Consider the following 22,424-nt stretch of genomic DNA (forward strand, 5'->3'; position numbering starts at 1 on the left):
GTGCTGCTAAAGCAAGTCTGTTTTTTGAATTTTTTTTTGTGAAAAAAAGTTTTCCAAAAAAAAGCATTTCATGCCATTTTTAGGTTTTGTAGGGACTCCTGATGACGTTTTGAGACATCTCCTACAACTACAGCACCAGAATTGTGCTGCTGAAGCAAGTCCGTTTTTTTGAATTTTTACGACAGGGTCCCCCCTTACGACATTTTAGCAAAAAATGTTTTTCGTAATATATGCATTTTTTTACATTTTCTTACATTTACGGGTTTAGTCGGGACTCCTGATGACGTTTTGAGACATCTCCTACAACTACAGCACCAGAATTGTGCTGCTGAAGCAAGTCTGTTTTTTGAATTTTTTTTTGTGAAAAAAGTTTTCCAAAAAAAAGCATTTCATGCCATTTTTAGGTTTTGTAGGGACTCCTGATGACGTTTTGAGACATCTCCTACAACTACAGCACCAGAATTGTGCTGCTGAAGCAAGTCCGTTTTTTGGAATTTTTACGACAGGGTCCCCCCTTACGACATTTTAGCAAAAAATGTTTTTCGTAAAATATGCATTTTTTTTACATTTTCTTACATTTACGGGTTTAGTCGGGACTCCTGATGACGTTTTGAGACATCTCCTACAACTACAGCACCAGAATTGTGCTGCTGAAGCAAGTCCGTTTTTTGGAATTTTTACGACAGGGTCCCCCCTTACGACATTTTAGCAAAAAATGTTTTTCGTAAAATATGCATTTTTTTTACATTTTCTTACATTTACGGGTTTAGTCGGGACTCCTGATGACGTTTTGAGACATCTCCTACAACTACAGCACCAGAATTGTGCTGCTGAAGCAAGTCCGTTTTTTGGAATTTTACGACAGGGTCCCCCCTTACGACATTTTAGCAAAAATGTTTTCCGTAAAAAATGCATTTTCTTACATTTTCTTACATTTACGGGTTTAGTCGGGACTCCTGATGACGTTTTGAGACATCTCCTACAACTACAGCACCAGAATTGTGCTGCTGAAGCAAGTCCGTTTTTTGGAATTTTTACGACAGGGTCCCCCCTTACGACATTTTAGCAAAAAATGTTTGCGTAAAAAATGCATTTTCTTACACTTTCTTACATTTACGGGTTTAGTCGGGACTCCTGATGACGTTTTGAGACATCTCCTACAACTACAGCACCAAAATTGTGCTGCTGAAGCAAGTCCGTTTTTTGGAATTTTTACGACAGGGTCCCCCCTTACGACATTTTAGCAAAAAATGTTTTGCGTAAAAAGTGCATTTTCTTACATTTTCTTACATTTACGGGTTTAGTCGGGACTCCTGATGACGTTTTGAGACATCTCCTACAACTACAGCACCAGAATTGTGCTAATGAAGCAAGTCCGTTTTTTGGAATTTTTACGACAGGGTCCCCCCTTACGACATTTTAGCAAAAAATGTTTTGCGTAAAAAATGCATTTTCTTACACTTTCAAACATTTACGGGTTTAGTCGGGACTCCTGATGACGTTTTGTGACATCTCCTACAACTACAGCACCAGAATTGTGCTGCTGAAACAAGACCGTTTTTTAAATTTTTTTTTGTAAATAAGAAGTTTTCCCAAAAAAAGCATTTTATGCCATTTTTAGGTTTTGTCGGGACTCCTGATGACGTTTTGAGACATCTCCTACAACTACAGCACCAGAATTGTGCTGCTGAAGCAAGTCCGTTTTTTGGAATTTTTACGACAGGGTCCCCCCTTACGACATTTTAGCAAAAAATGTTTTGCGTAAAAAATGCATTTTCTTACACTTTCTTACATTTACGGGTTTAGTCGGGACTCCTGATGACGTTTTGTAACATCTCCTACAACTACAGCACCAGAATTGTGCTGCTGAAACAAGACCGTTTTTTAAATTTTTTTTTGTAAATAAGAAGTTTTCCCAAAAAAAGCATTTATGCCATTTTTAGGTTTTGTCGGGACTCCTGATGACGTTTTGAGACATCTCCTACAACTACAGCACCAGAATTGTGCTGCTGAAGCAAGTCCGTTTTTTGGAATTTTTACGACAGGGTCCCCCCTTACGACATTTTAGCAAAAAATGTTTTGCGTAAAAAATGCATTTTCTTACACTTTCTTACATTTACGGGTTTAGTCGGGACTCCTGATGACGTTTTGAGACATCTCCTACAACTACAGCACCAGAATTGTGCTGCTGAAGCAAGTCTGTTTTTTGAATTTTTTTTTGTGAAAAAAAGTTTTCCAAAAAAAAGCATTTCATGCCATTTTTAGGTTTTGTAGGGACTCCTGATGACGTTTTGAGACATCTCCTACAACTACAGCACCAGAATTGTGCTGCTGAAGCAAGTCCGTTTTTTGGAATTTTTACGACAGGGTCCCCCCTTACGACATTTTAGCAAAAAATGTTTTTCGTAAAATATGCATTTTTTTTACATTTTCTTACATTTACGGGTTTAGTCGGGACTCCTGATGACGTTTTGAGACATCTCCTACAACTACAGCACCAGAATTGTGCTGCTGAAGCAAGTCTGTTTTTTGAATTTTTTTTTGTGAAAAAAAGTTTTCCAAAAAAAGCATTTCATGCCATTTTTAGGTTTTGTAGGGACTCCTGATGACGTTTTGAGACATCTCCTACAACTACAGCACCAGAATTGTGCTGCTGAAGCAAGTCCGTTTTTTGAATTTTTACGACAGGGTCCCCCCTTACGACATTTTAGCAAAAAATGTTTTTCGTGAAATATGCATTTTTTTTACATTTTCTTACATTTACGGGTTTAGTCGGGACTCCTGATGACGTTTTGAGACATCTCCTACAACTACAGCACCAGAATTGTGCTGCTGAAACAAGACCGTTTTTTTGAATTTTTTTTGTAAATAAAAAGTTTTCCAAAAAAAACATTTCATGCCATTTTTAGGTTTTGTAGGGACTCCTGATGACGTTTTGAGACATCTCCTACAACTACAGCACCAGAATTGTGCTGCTGAAGCAAGTCTGTTTTTTGAATTTTTTTTTGTGAAAAAAAGTTTTCCAAAAAAAAGCATTTCATGCCATTTTTAGGTTTTGTAGGGACTCCTGATGACGTTTTGAGACATCTCCTACAACTACAGCACCAGAATTGTGCTGCTGAAACAAGACCGTTTTTAAAAAAAATTTTTGTAAATAAAAAGTTTTCCAAAAAAAAGCATTTCATGCCATTTTTAGGTTTTGTAGGGACTCCTGATGACGTTTTGAGACATCTCCTACAACTACAGCAACAGAATTGTGCTGCTGAAGCAAGTCCGTTTTTTGGAATTTTTACGACAGGGTCCCCCTTACGACATTTTAGCAAAAAATGTTTTGCGTAAAAAATGCATTTTCTTACATTTACGGGTTTAGTCGGGACTCCTGATGACGTTTTGAGACATCTCCTACAACTACAGCACCAGAATTGTGATGCTGAAACAAGACCGTTTTTAAAAAAAATTTTTGTAAATAAAAAGTTTTCCCAAAAAAAGCATTTTATGCCATTTTTAGGTTTTGATGACGTTTTGAGACATCTCCTACAACTACAGCACCAGAATTGTGCTGCTGAAGCAAGTCCGTTTTTTGGAATTTTTACGACAGGGTCCCCCCTTACGACATTTTAGCAAAAAATGTTTTGCGTAAAAAATGCATTTTCTTACACTTTCTTACATTTACGGGTTTAGTCGGGACTCCTGATGACGTTTTGAGACATCTCCTACAACTACAGCACCAGAATTGTGCTGCTGAAACAAGACCGTTTTTTAAATTTTTTTTGTAAATAAAAAGTTTTCCAAAAAAAAGCATTTCATGCCATTTTTAGGTTTTGTAGGGACTCCTGATGACGTTTTGAGACATCTCCTACAACTACAGCACCAGAATTGTGCTGCTGAAGCAAGTCCGTTTTTTTGGAATTTTTACGACATTTTAGCAAAAAATGTTTTTCGTAAAATATGCATTTTTTTTACATTTTCTTACATTTACGAGTTTAGTCGGGACTCCTGATGACGTTTTGAGACATCTCCTACAACTACAGCACCAGAATTGTGCTGCTGAAGCAAGTCTGTTTTTTGAATTTTTTTTTGTGAAAAAAAGTTTTCCAAAAAAAAGCATTTCATGCCATTTTTAGGTTTTGTAGGGACTCCTGATGACGTTTTGAGACATCTCCTACAACTACAGCACCAGAATTGTGCTGCTGAAGCAAGTCCGTTTTTTGGAATTTTTACGACAGGGTCCCCCCTTACGACATTTTAGCAAAAAATGTTTTTCGTAAAATATGCATTTTTTTTTACATTTTCTTACATTTACGGGTTTAGTCGGGACTCCTGATGACGTTTTGAGACATCTCCTACAACTACAGCACCAGAATTGTGCTGCTGAAGCAAGTCCGTTTTTTGGAATTTTTACGACAGGGCCCCCCCTTACGACATTTTAGCAAAAAATGTTTTGCGTAAAAAATGCATTTTCTTACATTTTCTTACATTTACGGGTTTAGTCGGACTCCTGATGACGTTTTGAGACATCTCCTACAACTACAGCACCAGAATTGTGCTGCTGAAGCAAGTCCGTTTTTTGGAATTTTTACGACAGGGCCCCCCCTTACGACATTTTAGCAAAAAATGTTTTGCGTAAAAAATGCATTTTCTTACATTTTCTTACATTTACGGGTTTAGTCGGGACTCCTGATGACGTTTTGAGACATCTCCTACAACTACAGCACCAGAATTGTGCTGCTGAAACAAGACCGTTTTTAAAAATTTTTTTGTAAATAAAAAGTTTTCCAAAAAAAAGCATTTCATACCATTTTTAGGTTTTGTAGGGACTCCTGATGACGTTTTGAGACATCTCCTACAACTACAGCACCAGAATTGTGCTGCTGAAGCAAGTCCGTTTCTTGGAATTTTTACGACAGGGTCCCCCCTTACGTCATTTTAGCAAAAATGTTTTTCGTAAAATATGCATTTTTTTACATTTTCTTACATTTACGAGTTTAGTCGGGACTCCTGATGACGTTTTGAGACATCTCCTACAACTACAGCACCAGAATTGTGCTGCTGAAGCAAGTCTGTTTTTTGAATTTTTTTTTGTGAAAAAAAGTTTTCCAAAAAAAAGCATTTCATGCCATTTTTAGGTTTTGTAGGGACTCCTGATGACGTTTTGAGACATCTCCTACAACTACAGCACCAGAATTGTGCTGCTGAAGCAAGTCCGTTTTTTGGAATTTTTACGACAGGGTCCCCCCTTACGACATTTTAGCAAAAAATGTTTTTCGTAAAATGAGCATTTTTTTACATTTTCTTACATTTACGGGTTTAGTCGGGACTCCTGATGACGTTTTGAGACATCTCCTACAACTACAGCACCAGAATTGTGCTGCTGAAGCAAGTCTGTTTTTTGAAAAATATTTTGTGAAAAAATTTTTTCCAAAAAAAAGCATTTCATGCCATTTTTAGGTTTTGTAGGGACTCCTGATGACGTTTTGAGACATCTCCTACAACTACAGCACCAGAATTGTGCTGCTGAAGCAAGTCCGTTTTTTGGAATTTTTACGACAGGGTCCCCCCTTACGACATTTTAGCAAAAAATGTTTTTCGTAAAATATGCATTTTTTTTTACATTTTCTTACATTTACGGGTTTAGTCGGGACTCCTGATGACGTTTTGAGACATCTCCTACAACTACAGCACCAGAATTGTGCTGCTGAAGCAAGTCCGTTTTTTGGAATTTTTACGACAGGGCCCCCCCTTACGACATTTTAGCAAAAAATGTTTTGCGTAAAAAATGCATTTTTTTACATTTTCTTACATTTACGAGTTTAGTCGGGACTCCTGATGACGTTTTGAGACATCTCCTACAACTACAGCACCAGAATTGTGCTGCTGAAGCAAGTCTGTTTTTTGAATTTTTTTTTGTGAAAAAAAGTTTTCCAAAAAAAAGCATTTCATGCCATTTTTAGGTTTTGTAGGGACTCCTGATGACGTTTTGAGACATCTCCTACAACTACAGCACCAGAATTGTGCTGCTGAAGCAAGTCCGTTTTTTGGAATTTTTACGACAGGGTCCCCCCTTACGACATTTTAGCAAAAAATGTTTTTCGTAAAATATGCATTTTTTTACATTTTCTTACATTTACGGGTTTAGTCGGGACTCCTGATGACGTTTTGAGACATCTCCTACAACTACAGCACCAGAATTGTGCTGCTGAAGCAAGTCTGTTTTTTGAATTTTTTTTTGTGAAAAAAAGTTTTCCAAAAAAAAGCATTTCATGCCATTTTTAGGTTTTGTAGGGACTCCTGATGACGTTTTGAGACATCTCCTACAACTACAGCACCAGAATTGTGCTGCTGAAGCAAGTCCGTTTTTTGGAATTTTTACGACAGGGTCCCCCCTTACGACATTTTAGCAAAAAATGTTTTTCGTAAAATATGCATTTTTTTACATTTTCTTACATTTACGGGTTTAGTCGGGACTCCTGAAGACGTTTTGAGACATCTCCTACAACTACAGCACCAGAATTGTGCTGCTGAAACAAGACCGTTTTTTAAATTTTTTTTTGTAAATAAAAAGTTTTCCAAAAAAAAGCATTTCATGCCATTTTCAGGTTTTGTAGGGACTCCTGATGACGTTTTGAGACATCTCCTACAACTCCAGCACCAGAATTGTGCTGCTGAAGCAAGTCCGTTTTTTGGAATTTTTACGACAGGGTCCCCCCTTACGACATTTTAGCAAAAAATGTTTTGCGTAAAAAAATGCATTTTCTTACACTTTCTTACATTTACGGGTTTAGTCGGGACTCCTGATGACGTTTTGAGACATCTCCTACAACTACAGCACCAGAATTGTGCTGCTGAAACAAGACCGTTTTTAAAAAAAATTTTTGTAAATAAAATTTTTTCCAAAAAAAAGCATTTCATGCCATTTTTAGGTTTTGTAGGGACTCTTGATGACGTTTTGAGACATCTCCTACAACTACAGCACCAGAATTGTGCTGCTGAAGCAAGTCCGTTTTTTGGAATTTTTACGACAGGGTCCCCCCTTACGACATTTTAGCAAAAAATGTTTTTCGTGAAATATGCATTTTTTTACATTTTCTTACATTTACGGGTTTAGTCGGGACTCCTGATGACGTTTTGAGACATCTCCTACAACTACAGCACCAGAATTGTGCTGCTGAAGCAAGTCTGTTTTTTGAATTTTTTTTTGTGAAAAAAAGTTTTCCAAAAAAAAGCATTTCATGCCATTTTTAGGTTTTGTAGGGACTCCTGATGACGTTTTGAGACATCTCCTACAACTCCAGCACCAGAATTGTGCTGCTGAAGCAAGTCCGTTTTTTGGAATTTTTACGACAGGGTCCCCCCTTACGACATTTTAGCAAAAAATGTTTTGCGTAAAAAATGCATTTTCTTACATTTTCTTACATTTACGGGTTTAGTCGGGACTCCTGATGACGTTTTGAGACATCTCCTACAACTACAGCACCAGAATTGTGCTGCTGAAGCAAGTCTGTTTTTTGAAAAAAATTTTGTGAAAATTTTTTTTCCAAAAAAAAGCATTTCATGCCATTTTTAGGTTTTGTAGGGACTCCTGATGACGTTTTGAGACATCTCCTACAACTACAGCACCAGAATTGTGCTGCTGAAGCAAGTCCGTTTTTTGGAATTTTTACGACATTTTAGCAAAAAATGTTTTTCGTAAAATATGCATTTTTTTTACATTTTCTTACATTTACGAGTTTAGTCGGGACTCCTGATGACGTTTTGAGACATCTCCTACAACTACAGCACCAGAATTGTGCTGCTGAAGCAAGTCTGTTTTTTGAATTTTTTTTGTGAAAAAAAGTTTTCCAAAAAAAAGCATTTCATGCCATTTTTAGGTTTTGTAGGGACTCCTGATGACGTTTTGAGACATCTCCTACAACTACAGCACCAGAATTGTGCTGCTGAAGCAAGTCCGTTTTTTGGAATTTTTACGACAGGGTCCCCCCTTACGACATTTTAGCAAAAAATGTTTTTCGTAAAATATGCATTTTTTTTTACATTTTCTTACATTTACGGGTTTAGTCGGGACTCCTGATGACGTTTTGAGACATCTCCTACAACTACAGCACCAGAATTGTGCTGCTGAAGCAAGTCCGTTTTTTGGAATTTTTACGACAGGGCCCCCCCTTACGACATTTTAGCAAAAAATGTTTTGCGTAAAAAATGCATTTTCTTACATTTTCTTACATTTACGGGTTTAGTCGGGACTCCTGATGACGTTTTGAGACATCTCCTACAACTACAGCACCAGAATTGTGCTGCTGAAGCAAGTCCGTTTTTTGGAATTTTTACGACAGGGCCCCCCCTTACGACATTTTAGCAAAAAATGTTTTGCGTAAAAAATGCATTTTCTTACATTTTCTTACATTTACGGGTTTAGTCGGGACTCCTGATGACGTTTTGAGACATCTCCTACAACTACAGCACCAGAATTGTGCTGCTGAAACAAGACCGTTTTTAAAAATTTTTTTGTAAATAAAAAGTTTTCCAAAAAAAAGCATTTCATACCATTTTTAGGTTTTGTAGGGACTCCTGATGACGTTTTGAGACATCTCCTACAACTACAGCACCAGAATTGTGCTGCTGAAGCAAGTCCGTTTCTTGGAATTTTTACGACAGGGTCCCCCCTTACGTCATTTTAGCAAAAAATGTTTTTCGTAAAATATGCATTTTTTTACATTTTCTTACATTTACGAGTTTAGTCGGGACTCCTGATGACGTTTTGAGACATCTCCTACAACTACAGCACCAGAATTGTGCTGCTGAAGCAAGTCTGTTTTTTGAATTTTTTTTTGTGAAAAAAAGTTTTCCAAAAAAAAGCATTTCATGCCATTTTTAGGTTTTGTAGGGACTCCTGATGACGTTTTGAGACATCTCCTACAACTACAGCACCAGAATTGTGCTGCTGAAGCAAGTCCGTTTTTTGGAATTTTTACGACAGGGTCCCCCCTTACGACATTTTAGCAAAAAATGTTTTTCGTAAAATGAGCATTTTTTTACATTTTCTTACATTTACGGGTTTAGTCGGGACTCCTGATGACGTTTTGAGACATCTCCTACAACTACAGCACCAGAATTGTGCTGCTGAAGCAAGTCTGTTTTTTGAATTTTTTTTTGTGAAAAAAAGTTTTCCAAAAAAAAGCATTTCATGCCATTTTTAGGTTTTGTAGGGACTCCTGATGACGTTTTGAGACATCTCCTACAACTCCAGCACCATAATTGTGCTGCTGAAGCAAGTCCGTTTTTTGGAATTTTTACGACAGGGTCCCCCCTTACGACATTTTAGCAAAAAATGTTTTGCGTAAAAAATGCATTTTCTTACATTTTCTTACATTTACGGGTTTAGTCGGGACTCCTGATGACGTTTTGAGACATCTCCTACAACTACAGCACCAGAATTGTGCTGCTGAAGCAAGTCCGTTTTTTGGAATTTTTACGACAGGGTCCCCCCTTACGACATTTTAGCAAAAAATGTTTTGCGTAAAAAACTGCATTTTCTTACACTTTCTTACATTTACGGGTTTAGTCGGGACTCCTGATGACGTTTTGAGACATCTCCTACAACTACAGCACCAGAATTGTGCTGCTGAAGCAAGTCTGTTTTTTGAAAAATATTTTGTGAAAAAATTTTTTCCAAAAAAAAGCATTTCATGCCATTTTTAGGTTTTGTAGGGACTCCTGATGACGTTTTGAGACATCTCCTACAACTACAGCACCAGAATTGTGCTGCTGAAGCAAGTCCGTTTTTTGGAATTTTTACGACAGGGTCCCCCCTTACGACATTTTAGCAAAAAATGTTTTTCGTAAAATATGCATTTTTTTTACATTTTCTTACATTTACGGGTTTAGTCGGGACTCCTGATGACGTTTTGAGACATCTCCTACAACTACAGCACCAGAATTGTGCTGCTGAAGCAAGTCCGTTTTTTGGAATTTTTACGACAGGGCCCCCCCTTACGACATTTTAGCAAAAAATGTTTTGCGTAAAAAATGCATTTTTTTACATTTTCTTACATTTACGAGTTTAGTCGGGACTCCTGATGACGTTTTGAGACATCTCCTACAACTACAGCACCAGAATTGTGCTGCTGAAGCAAGTCTGTTTTTTGAATTTTTTTTTGTGAAAAAAAGTTTTCCAAAAAAAAGCATTTCATGCCATTTTTAGGTTTTGTAGGGACTCCTGATGACGTTTTGAGACATCTCCTACAACTACAGCACCAGAATTGTGCTGCTGAAGCAAGTCCGTTTTTTGGAATTTTTACGACAGGGTCCCTCCCCCCTTACGACATTTTAGCAAAAAATGTTTTTCGTAAAATATGCATTTTTTTACATTTTCTTACATTTACGGGTTTAGTCGGGACTCCTGATGACGTTTTGAGACATCTCCTACAACTACAGCACCAGAATTGTGCTGCTGAAGCAAGTCTGTTTTTTGAATTTTTTTTTGTGAAAAAAAGTTTTCCAAAAAAAAGCATTTCATGCCATTTTTAGGTTTTGTAGGGACTCCTGATGACGTTTTGAGACATCTCCTACAACTACAGCACCAGAATTGTGCTGCTGAAGCAAGTCCGTTTTTTGGAATTTTTACGACAGGGTCCCCCCTTACGACATTTTAGCAAAAAATGTTTTTCGTAAAATATGCATTTTTTTACATTTTCTTACATTTACGGGTTTAGTCGGGACTCCTGAAGACGTTTTGAGACATCTCCTACAACTACAGCACCAGAATTGTGCTGCTGAAACAAGACCGTTTTTTAAATTTTTTTTTGTAAATAAAAAGTTTTCCAAAAAAAAGCATTTCATGCCATTTTCAGGTTTTGTAGGGACTCCTGATGACGTTTTGAGACATCTCCTACAACTCCAGCACCAGAATTGTGCTGCTGAAGCAAGTCCGTTTTTTGGAATTTTTACGACAGGGTCCCCCCTTACGACATTTTAGCAAAAAATGTTTTGCGTAAAAAAATGCATTTTCTTACACTTTCTTACATTTACGGGTTTAGTCGGGACTCCTGATGACGTTTTGAGACATCTCCTACAACTACAGCACCAGAATTGTGCTGCTGAAACAAGACCGTTTTTAAAAAAAATTTTTGTAAATAAAATTTTTTCCAAAAAAAAGCATTTCATGCCATTTTTAGGTTTTGTAGGGACTCTTGATGACGTTTTGAGACATCTCCTACAACTACAGCACCAGAATTGTGCTGCTGAAGCAAGTCCGTTTTTTGGAATTTTTACGACAGGGTCCCCCCTTACGACATTTTAGCAAAAAATGTTTTTCGTGAAATATGCATTTTTTTACATTTTCTTACATTTACGGGTTTAGTCGGGACTCCTGATGACGTTTTGAGACATCTCCTACAACTACAGCACCAGAATTGTGCTGCTGAAGCAAGTCTGTTTTTTGAATTTTTTTTTGTGAAAAAAAGTTTTCCAAAAAAAAGCATTTCATGCCATTTTTAGGTTTTGTAGGGACTCCTGATGACGTTTTGAGACATCTCCTACAACTCCAGCACCAGAATTGTGCTGCTGAAGCAAGTCCGTTTTTTGGAATTTTTACGACAGGGTCCCCCCTTACGACATTTTAGCAAAAAATGTTTTGCGTAAAAAATGCATTTTCTTACATTTTCTTACATTTACGGGTTTAGTCGGGACTCCTGATGACGTTTTGAGACATCTCCTACAACTACAGCACCAGAATTGTGCTGCTGAAGCAAGTCTGTTTTTTGAAAAAAATTTTGTGAAAATTTTTTTTCCAAAAAAAAGCATTTCATGCCATTTTTAGGTTTTGTAGGGACTCCTGATGACGTTTTGAGACATCTCCTACAACTACAGCACCAGAATTGTGCTGCTGAAGCAAGTCCGTTTTTTGGAATTTTTACGACAGGGTCCCCCCTTACGAAATTTTAGCAAAAAATGTTTTTCGTAAAATATGCATTTTTTTTACATTTTCTTACATTTACGGGTTTAGTCGGGACTCCTGATGACGTTTTGAGACATCTCCTACAACTACAGCACCAGAATTGTGCTGCTGAAGCAAGTCCGTTTTTTGGAATTTTTACGACAGGGCCCCCCCTTACGACATTTTAGCAAAAAATGTTTTGCGTAAAAAATGCATTTTCTTACATTTTCTTACATTTACGGGTTTAGTCGGGACTCCTGATGACGTTTTGAGACATCTCCTACAACTACAGCACCAGAATTGTGCTGCTGAAGCAAGTCCGTTTTTTGGAATTTTTACGACAGGGTCCCCCCTTACGACATTTTAGCAAAAAATGTTTTGCGTAAAAAATGCATTTTCTTACACTTTCTTACATTTACGGGTTTAGTCGGGACTCCTGATGACGTTTTGAGACATCTCCTACAACTACAGCACCAGAATTGTGCTGCTGAAACAAGACCGTCTTTTAAATTTTTTTTGTAAATAAAAAGTTTTCCAAAAAAAAGCATTTCATGCCATTTTTAGGTTTTGTAGGGACTCCTGATGACGTTTTGAGACATCTCCTACAACTACAGCACCAGAATTGTGCTGCTGAAGCAAGTCCGTTTCTTGGAATTTTTACGACAGGGTCCCCCCTTACGACATTTTAGCAAAAAATGTTTTTCGTAAAATATGCATTTTTTTACATTTTCTTACATTTACGAGTTTAGTCGGGACTCCTGATGACGTTTTGAGACATCTCCTACAACTACAGCACCAGAATTGTGCTGCTGAAGCAAGTCTGTTTTTTGAATTTTTTTTTGTGAAAAAAAGTTTTCCAAAAAAAAGCATTTCATGCCATTATTAGGTTTTGTAGGGACTCCTGATGACGTTTTGAGACATCTCCTACAACTCCAGCACCAGAATTGTGCTGCTGAAGCAAGTCCGTTTTTTGGAATTTTTACGACAGGGTCCCCCCTTACGACATTTTAGCAAAAAATGTTTTGCGTAAAAAATGCATTTTCTTACATTTTCTTACATTTACGGGTTTAGTCGGGACTCCTGATGACGTTTTGAGACATCTCCTACAACTACAGCACCAGAATTGTGCTGCTGAAGCAAGTCCGTTTTTTGGAATTTTTACGACAGGGTCCCCCCTTACGACATTTTAGCAAAAAATGTTTTGCGTAAAAAAATGCATTTTCTTACACTTTCTTACATTTACGGGTTTAGTCGGGACTCCTGATGACGTTTTGAGACATCTCCTACAACTACAGCACCAGAAATGTGCTGCTGAAACAAGAACGTTTTTTAAATTTTTTTTTGTAAATAAAAAGTTTTCCAAAAAAAAGCATTTCATGCCATTTTTAGGTTTTGTAGGGACTCTTGATGACGTTTTGAGACATCTCCTACAACTACAGCACCAGAATTGTGCTGCTGAAGCAAGTCCGTTTTTTGGAATTTTTACGACAGGGTCCCCCCTTACGACATTTTAGCAAAAAATGTTTTTCGTGAAATATGCATTTTTTTACATTTTCTTACATTTACGGGTTTAGTCGGGACTCCTGATGACGTTTTGAGACATCTCCTACAACTACAGCACCAGAATTGTGCTGCTGAAGCAAGTCTGTTTTTTGAATTTTTTCTTGTGAAAAAAAGTTTTCCAAAAAAAAGCATTTCATGCCATTTTTAAGTTTTGTAGGGACTCCTGATGACGTTTTGAGACATCTCCTACAACTCCAGCACCAGAATTGTGCTGCTGAAACAAGTCCGTTTTTTGGAATTTTTACGACAGGGCCCCCCCTTACGACATTTTAGCAAAAAATGTTTTGCGTAAAAAATGCATTTTCTTACATTTTCTTACATTTACGGGTTTAGTCGGGACTCCTGATGACGTTTAGAGACATCTCCTACAACTACAGCACCAGAATTGTGCTGCTGAAGCAAGTCTGTTTTTTGAATTTTTTTTTGTGAAAAAAAGTTTTCCAAAAAAAAGCATTTCATGCCATTTTTAGGTTTTGTAGGGACTCCTGATGACGTTTTGAGACATCTCCTACAACTACAGCACCAGAATTGTGCTGCTGAAGCAAGTCCGTTTTTTGGAATTTTTACGACAGGGTCCCCCCTTACGACATTTTAGCAAAAAATGTTTTCCGTAAAAAATACATTTTCTTACATTTACGGGTTTAGTCGGGACTCCTGATGACGTTTTGAGACATCTCCTACAACTACAGCACCAGAATTGTGCTGCTGAAGCAAGTCTGTTTTTTGAATTTTTTTTTGTGAAAAAAAGTTTTCCAAAAAAAAGCATTTCATGCCATCTTTAGGTTTTGTAGGGACTCCTGATGACGTTTTGAGACATCTCCTACAACTACAGCACCAGAATTGTGCTGCTGAAGCAAATCCGTTTTTTGGAATTTTTACGACAGGGTCCCCCCCTTACGACATTTTAGCAAAAAATGTTTTGCGTAAAAAATGCATTTTCTTACACTTTCTTACATTTACGGGTTTAGTCGGGACTCCTGATGACGTTTTGAGACATCTCCTACAACTACAGCACCAGAATTGTGCTGCTGAAGCAAGTCTGTTTTTTGAATTTTTTTTTGTGAAAAAAAGTTTTCCAAAAAAAAGCATTTCATGCCATTTTTAGGTTTTGTAGGGACTCCTGATGACGTTTTGAGACATCTCCTACAACTACAGCACCAGAATTGTGCTGCTGAAGCAAGTCCGTTTTTTGGAATTTTTACGACAGGGTCCCCCCTTACGACATTTTAGCAAAAAATGTTTTTCGTAAAATATGCATTTTTTTACATTTTCCTACATTTACGGGTTTAGTCGGGAATCCTGATGACGTTTTGAGACATCTCCTACAACTACAGCACCAGAATTGTGCTGCTGAAACAAGACCGTTTTTTAAATTTTTTTTTGTAAATAAAAAGTTTTCCAAAAAAAAGCATTTCATGCCATTTTTAGGTTTTGTAGGGACTCCTGATGACGTTTTGAGACATCTCCTACAACTACAGCACCAGAATTGTGCTGCTGAAGCAAGTCCGTTTTTTGGAATTTTTACGACAGGGTCCCCCCTTACGACATTTTAGCAAAAAATGTTTTGCGTAAAAAATGCATTTTCTTACACTTTCTTACATTTACGGGTTTAGTCGGGACTCCTGATGACGTTTTGAGACATCTCCTACAACTACAGCACCAGAATTGTGCTGCTGAAGCAAGTCTGTTTTTCGAAAAAAATTTTGTGAAAAAAAGTTTTCCAAAAAAAAGCATTTCATTCCATTTTTAGGTTTTGTAGGGACTCCTGATGACGTTTTGAGACATCTCCTACAACTACAGCACCAGAATTGTGCTGCTGAAGCAAGTCCGTTTTTTGGAATTTTTACGACAGGGTCCCCCCTTACGACATTTTAGCAAAAAATGTTTTTCGTAAAATATGCATTTTTTTTACATTTTCTTACATTTACGGGTTTAGTCGGGACTCCTGATGACGTTTTGAGACATCTCCTACAACTACAGCACCAGAATTGTGCTGCTGAAACAAGACCGTTTTTTAAATTTTTTTTTGTAAATAAAAAGTTTTCCAAAAAAAAGCATTTCATGCCATTTTTAGGTTTTGTAGGGACTCCTGATGACGTTTTGAGACATCTCCTACAACTACAGCACCAGAATTGTGCTGCTGAAGCAAATCCGTTTTTTGGAATTTTTACGACAGGGTCCCCCCTTACGACATTTTAGCAAAAAATGTTTTGCGTAAAAAATGCATTTTCTTACACTTTCTTACATTTACGGGTTTAGTCGGGACTCCTGATGACGTTTTGAGACATCTCCTACAACTACAGCACCAGAATTGTGCTGCTGAAGCAAGTCTGTTTTTTGAATTTTTTTTTGTGAAAAAAAGTTTTCCAAAAAAAAGCATTTCATTCCATTTTTAGGTTTTGTAGGGACTCCTGATGACGTTTTGAGACATCTCCTACAACTACAGCACCAGAATTGTGCTGCTGAAGCAAGTCCGTTTTTTGGAATTTTTACGACAGGGTCCCCCCTTACGACATTTTAGCAAAAAATGTTTTGCGTAAAAAATGCATTTTCTTACACTTTCTTACATTTACGGGTTTAGTCGGGACTCCTGATGACGTTTTGAGACATCTCCTACAACTACAGCACCAGAATTGTGCTGCTGAAGCAAGTCCGTTTTTTGGAATTTTTACGACAGGGTCCCCCCTTACGACATTTTAGCAAAAAATGTTTTGCGTAAAAAATGCATTTTCTTACATTTTCTTACATTTACGGGTTTAGTCGGGACTCCTGATGACGTTTTGAGACATCTCCTACAACTACAGCACCAGAATTGTGCTGCTGAAGCAAGTCCGTTTTTTTGAATTTTTACGACAGGGTCCCCCCTTACGACATTTTAGCAAAAAATGTTTTTCGTAAAATATACATTTTTTTTTACATTTTCTTACATTTACGGGTTTAGTCGGGACTCCTGATGACGTTTTGAGACATCTCCTACAACTACAGCACCAGAATTGTGCTGCTGAAGCAAGTCTGTTTTTTGAATTTTTTTTTGTGAAAAAAAGTTTTCCCAAAAAAAGCATTTTATGCCATTTTTAGGTTTTGTCGGGACTCCTGATGACGTTTTGAGACATCTCCTACAACTACAGCACCAGAATTGTGCTGCTGAAGCAAGTCCGTTTTTTGGAATTTTTACGACAGGGTCCCCCCTTACGACATTTTAGCAAAAAATGTTTTTCGTGAAATATGCATTTTTTTTACATTTTCTTACATTTACGGGTTTAGTCGGGACTCCTGATGACGTTTTGAGACATCTCCTACAACTACAGCACCAGAATTGTGCTGCTGAAGCAAGTCTGTTTTTTGAATTTTTTCTTGTGAAAAAAAGTTTTCCAAAAAAAAGCATTTCATGCCATTTTTAGGTTTTGTAGGGACTCCTGATGACGTTTTGAGACATCTCCTACAACTCCAGCACCAGAATTGTGCTGCTGAAGCAAGTCCGTTTTTTGGAATTTTTACGACAGGGCCCCCCCTTACGACATTTTAGCAAAAAATGTTTTGCGTAAAAAATGCATTTTCTTACATTTTCTTACATTTACGGGTTTAGTCGGGACTCCTGATGACGTTTTGAGACATCTCCTACAACTACAGCACCAGAATTGTGCTGCTGAAGCAAGTCTGTTTTTTGAATTTTTTTTTGTGAAAAAAAGTTTTCCAAAAAAAAGCATTTCATGCCATTTTTAGGTTTTGTAGGGACTCCTGATGACGTTTTGAGACATCTCCTACAACTACAGCACCAGAATTGTGCTGCTGAAGCAAGTCCGTTTTTTGGAATTTTTACGACAGGGTCCCCCCTTACGACATTTTAGCAAAAAATGTTTTCCGTAAAAAATACATTTTCTTACATTTACGGGTTTAGTCGGGACTCCTGATGACGTTTTGAGACATCTCCTACAACTACAGCACCAGAATTGTGCTGCTGAAGCAAGTCTGTTTTTTGAATTTTTTTTTGTGAAAAAAAGTTTTCCAAAAAAAAGCATTTCATGCCATTTTTAGGTTTTGTAGGGACTCCTGATGACGTTTTGAGACATCTCCTACAACTACAGCACCAGAATTGTGCTGCTGAAGCAAGTCCGTTTTTTGGAATTTTTACGACAGGGTCCCCCCTTACGACATTTTAGCAAAAAATGTTTTTCGTAAAATATGCATTTTTTTACATTTTCCTACATTTACGGGTTTAGTCGGGAATCCTGATGACGTTTTGAGACATCTCCTACAACTACAGCACCAGAATTGTGCTGCTGAAACAAGACCGTTTTTTAAATTTTTTTTTGTAAATAAAAAGTTTTCCAAAAAAAAGCATTTCATGCCATTTTTAGGTTTTGTAGGGACTCCTGATGACGTTTTGAGACATCTCCTACAACTACAGCACCAGAATTGTGCTGCTGAAGCAAATCCGTTTTTTGGAATTTTTACGACAGGGTCCCCCCTTACGACATTTTAGCAAAAAATGTTTTGCGTAAAAAATGCATTTTCTTACACTTTCTTACATTTACGGGTTTAGTCGGGACTCCTGATGACGTTTTGAGACATCTCCTACAACTACAGCACCAGAATTGTGCTGCTGAAGCAAGTCTGTTTTTTGAATTTTTTTTTGTGAAAAAAAGTTTTCCAAAAAAAAGCATTTCATTCCATTTTTAGGTTTTGTAGGGACTCCTGATGACGTTTTGAGACATCTCCTACAACTACAGCACCAGAATTGTGCTGCTGAAGCAAGTCCGTTTTTTGGAATTTTTACGACAGGGTCCCCCCTTACGACATTTTAGCAAAAAATGTTTTGCGTAAAAAATGCATTTTCTTACACTTTCTTACATTTACGGGTTTAGTCGGGACTCCTGATGACGTTTTGAGACATCTCCTACAACTACAGCACCAGAATTGTGCTGCTGAAGCAAGTCCGTTTTTTGGAATTTTTACGACAGGGTCCCCCCTTACGACATTTTAGCAAAAAATGTTTTGCGTAAAAAATGCATTTTCTTACATTTTCTTACATTTACGGGTTTAGTCGGGACTCCTGATGACGTTTTGAGACATCTCCTACAACTACAGCACCAGAATTGTGCTGCTGAAGCAAGTCCGTTTTTTTGAATTTTTACGACAGGGTCCCCCCTTACGACATTTTAGCAAAAAATGTTTTTCGTAAAATATACATTTTTTTTTACATTTTCTTACATTTACGGGTTTAGTCGGGACTCCTGATGACGTTTTGAGACATCTCCTACAACTACAGCACCAGAATTGTGCTGCTGAAGCAAGTCTGTTTTTTGAATTTTTTTTTGTGAAAAAAAGTTTTCCAAAAAAAAGCATTTCATGCCATTTTTAGGTTTTGTAGGGACTCCTGATGACGTTTTGAGACATCTCCTACAACTACAGCACCAGAATTGTGCTGCTGAAGCAAGTCCGTTTTTTGGAATTTTTACGACAGGGTCCCTTACGACATTTTAGCAAAAAATGTTTTTCTTAAATATGCATTTTTTTACATTTTCTTACATTTACGGGTTTAGTCGGGACTCCTGATGACGTTTTGAGACATCTCCTACAACTACAGCACCAGAATTGTGCTGCTGAAACAAGACCGTTTTTAAAAAATTTTTTTGTAAATAAAAAGTTTTCCCAAAAAAAGCATTTTATGCCATTTTTAGGTTTTGTCGGGACTCCTGATGACGTTTTGAGACATCTCCTACAACTACAGCACCAGAATTGTGCTGCTGAAGCAAGTCCGTTTTTTGGAATTTTTACGACATTTTAGCAAAAAATGTTTTTCGTAAAATATGCATTTTTTTTACATTTTCTTACATTTACGAGTTTAGTCGGGACTCCTGATGACGTTTTGAGACATCTCCTACAACTACAGCACCAGAATTGTGCTGCTGAAGCAAGTCTGTTTTTTGAATTTTTTTTTGTGAAAAAAAGTTTTCCAAAAAAAAGCATTTCATGCCATTTTTAGGTTTTGTAGGGACTCCTGATGACGTTTTGAGACATCTCCTACAACTACAGCACCAGAATTGTGCTGCTGAAGCAAGTCCGTTTTTTGGAATTTTTACGACAGGGTCCCCCCTTACGACATTTTAGCAAAAAATGTTTTTCGTAAAATATGCATTTTTTTTACATTTTCTTACATTTACGGGTTTAGTCGGGACTCCTGATGACGTTTTGAGACATCTCCTACAACTACAGCACCAGAATTGTGCTGCTGAAGCAAGTCCGTTTCTTGGAATTTTTACGACAGGGTCCCCCCTTACGACATTTTAGCAAAAAATGTTTTTCGTAAAATATTCATTTTTTTACATTTTCTTACATTTACGAGTTTAGTCGGGACTCCTGATGACGTTTTGAGACATCTCCTACAACTACAGCACCAGAATTGTGCTGCTGAAGCAAGTCTGTTTTTTGAATTTTTTTTTGTGAAAAAAAGTTTTCCAAAAAAAAGCATTTCATGCCATTTTTAGGTTTTGTAGGGACTCCTGATGACGTTTTGAGACATCTCCTACAACTACAGCACCAGAATTGTGCTGCTGAAGCAAGTCCGTTTTTTGGAATTTTTACGACAGGGTCCCCCCTTACGACATTTTAGCAAAAAATGTTTTGCGTAAAAAATGCATTTTCTTACATTTTCTTACATTTACGGGTTTAGTCGGGACTCCTGATGACGTTTTGAGACATCTCCTACAACTACAGCACCAGAATTGTGCTGCTGAAGCAAGTCTGTTTTTTGGAATTTTTACGACAGGGTCCCCCCTTACGACATTTTAGCAAAAAATGTTTTGCGTAAAAAAATGCATTTTCTTACTCTTTCTTACATTTACGGCTTTAGTCGGGACTCCTGATGACGTTTTGAGACATCTCCTACAACTACAGCACCAGAAATGTGCTGCTGAAACAAGACCGTTTTTTAAATTTTTTTTTGTAAATAAAAAGTTTTCCAAAATAAAGCATTTCATGCCATTTTTAAGTTTTGTAGGGACTCTTGATGACGTTTTGAGACATCTCCTACAACTACAGCACCAGAATTGTGCTGCTGAAGCAAGTCCGTTTTTTGGAATTTTTACGACAGGGTCACCCCTTACGACATTTTAGCAAAAAATGTTTTTCGTAAAATATGCATTTTTTTACATTTTCTTACATTTACGGGTTTAGTCGGGACTCCTGATGACGTTTTGAGACATCTCCTACAACTACAGCACCAGAATTGTGCTGCTGAAGCAAGTCTGTTTTTTGAAAAAATTTTTGTGAAAAAAAGTTTTCCAAAAAAAAGCATTTCATGCCATTTTTAGGTTTTGTAGGGACTCCTGATGACGTTTTGAGACATCTCCTACAACTCCAGCACCAGAATTGTGCTGCTGAAGCAAGTCCGTTTTTTGGAATTTTTACGACAGGGTCCCCCCTTATCACATTTTAGCAAAAAATGTTTTGCGTAAAAAATGCATTTTCTTACATTTTCTTACATTTACGGGTTTAGTCGGGACTCCTGATGACGTTTTGAGACATCTCCTACAACTACAGCACCAGAATTGTGCTGCTGAAGCAAGTCTGTTTTTTGAAAAAAAATTTGTGACATTTTTTTTTCCAAAAAAAAGCATTTCATGCCATTTTTAGGTTTTGTAGGGACTCCTGATGACGTTTTGAGACATCTCCTACAACTACAGCACCAGAATTGTGCTGCTGAAGCAAGTCCGTTTTTTGGAATTTTTACGACAGGGTCCCCCTTACGACATTTTAGCAAAAAATGTTTTGCGTAAAAAATGCATTTTCTTAAACTTTCTTACATTTACGGGTTTAGTCGGGACTCCTGATGACGTTTTGAGACATCTCCTACAACTACAGCACCAGAATTGTGCTGATGAAGCAAGTCCGTTTTTTGGAATTTTTACGACAGGGTCCCCCCTTACGACATTTTAGCAAAAAATGTTTTGCGTAAAAAATGCATTTTCTTACATTTTCTTACATTTACGGGTTTAGTCGGGACTCCTGATGACGTTTTGAGACATCTCCTACAACTACAGCACCAGAATTGTGCTGCTGAAGCAAGTCTGTTTTTTGAATTTTTTTTTGTGAAAAAAAGTTTTCCAAAAAAAAGCATTTCATGCCATTTTTTGGTTTTGTAGGGACTCCTGATGACGTTTTGAGACATCTCCTACAACTCCAGCACCAGAATTGTGCTGCTGAAGAAAGTCCTTTTTTGGAATTTTTACGACAGGATCCCCCCTTACGACATTTTAGCAAAAAATGTTTTGCGTAAAAAATGCATTTTCTTACACTTTCTTACATTTACGGGTTTAGTCGGGACTCCTGATGACGTTTTGAGACATCTCCTACAACTACAGCACCAGAATTGTGCTGCTGAAACAAGACCGTTTTTAAAAAATTTTTTTGTAAATAAAAAGTTTTCCAAAAAAAAGCATTTCATGCCATTTTTAGGTTTTGTAGGGACTCTTGATGACGTTTTGAAACATCTCCTACAACTACAGCACCAGAATTGTGCTGCTGAAGCAAGTCCGTTTTTTGGAATTTTTACGACAGGGTGCCCCCTTACGACATTTTAGCAAAAAATGTTTTGCGTAAAAAATGCATTTTCTTACATTTTCTTAAATTTACGGGTTTAGTCGGGACTCCTGATGACGTTTTGAGACATCTCCTACAACTACAGCACCAGAATTGTGCTGCTGAAACAAGACCGTTTTTAAAAAAAATTTTTGTAAATAAAAAGTTTTCCAAAAAAAAGCATTTCATGCCATTTTTAGGTTTTGTAGGGACTCCTGATGACGTTTTGAGACATCTCCTACAACTTCAGCACCAGAATTGTGCTGCTGAAGCAAGTCCGTTTTTTGGAATTTTTACAACAGGGTCCCCCCTTACGACATTTTAGCAAAAAATGTTTTGCGTAAAAAAT

This window comes from Entelurus aequoreus, unplaced genomic scaffold (genome assembly GCF_033978785.1).
Source record: "Entelurus aequoreus isolate RoL-2023_Sb unplaced genomic scaffold, RoL_Eaeq_v1.1 HiC_scaffold_84, whole genome shotgun sequence".
Taxonomy (NCBI): domain Eukaryota; kingdom Metazoa; phylum Chordata; class Actinopteri; order Syngnathiformes; family Syngnathidae; genus Entelurus; species Entelurus aequoreus.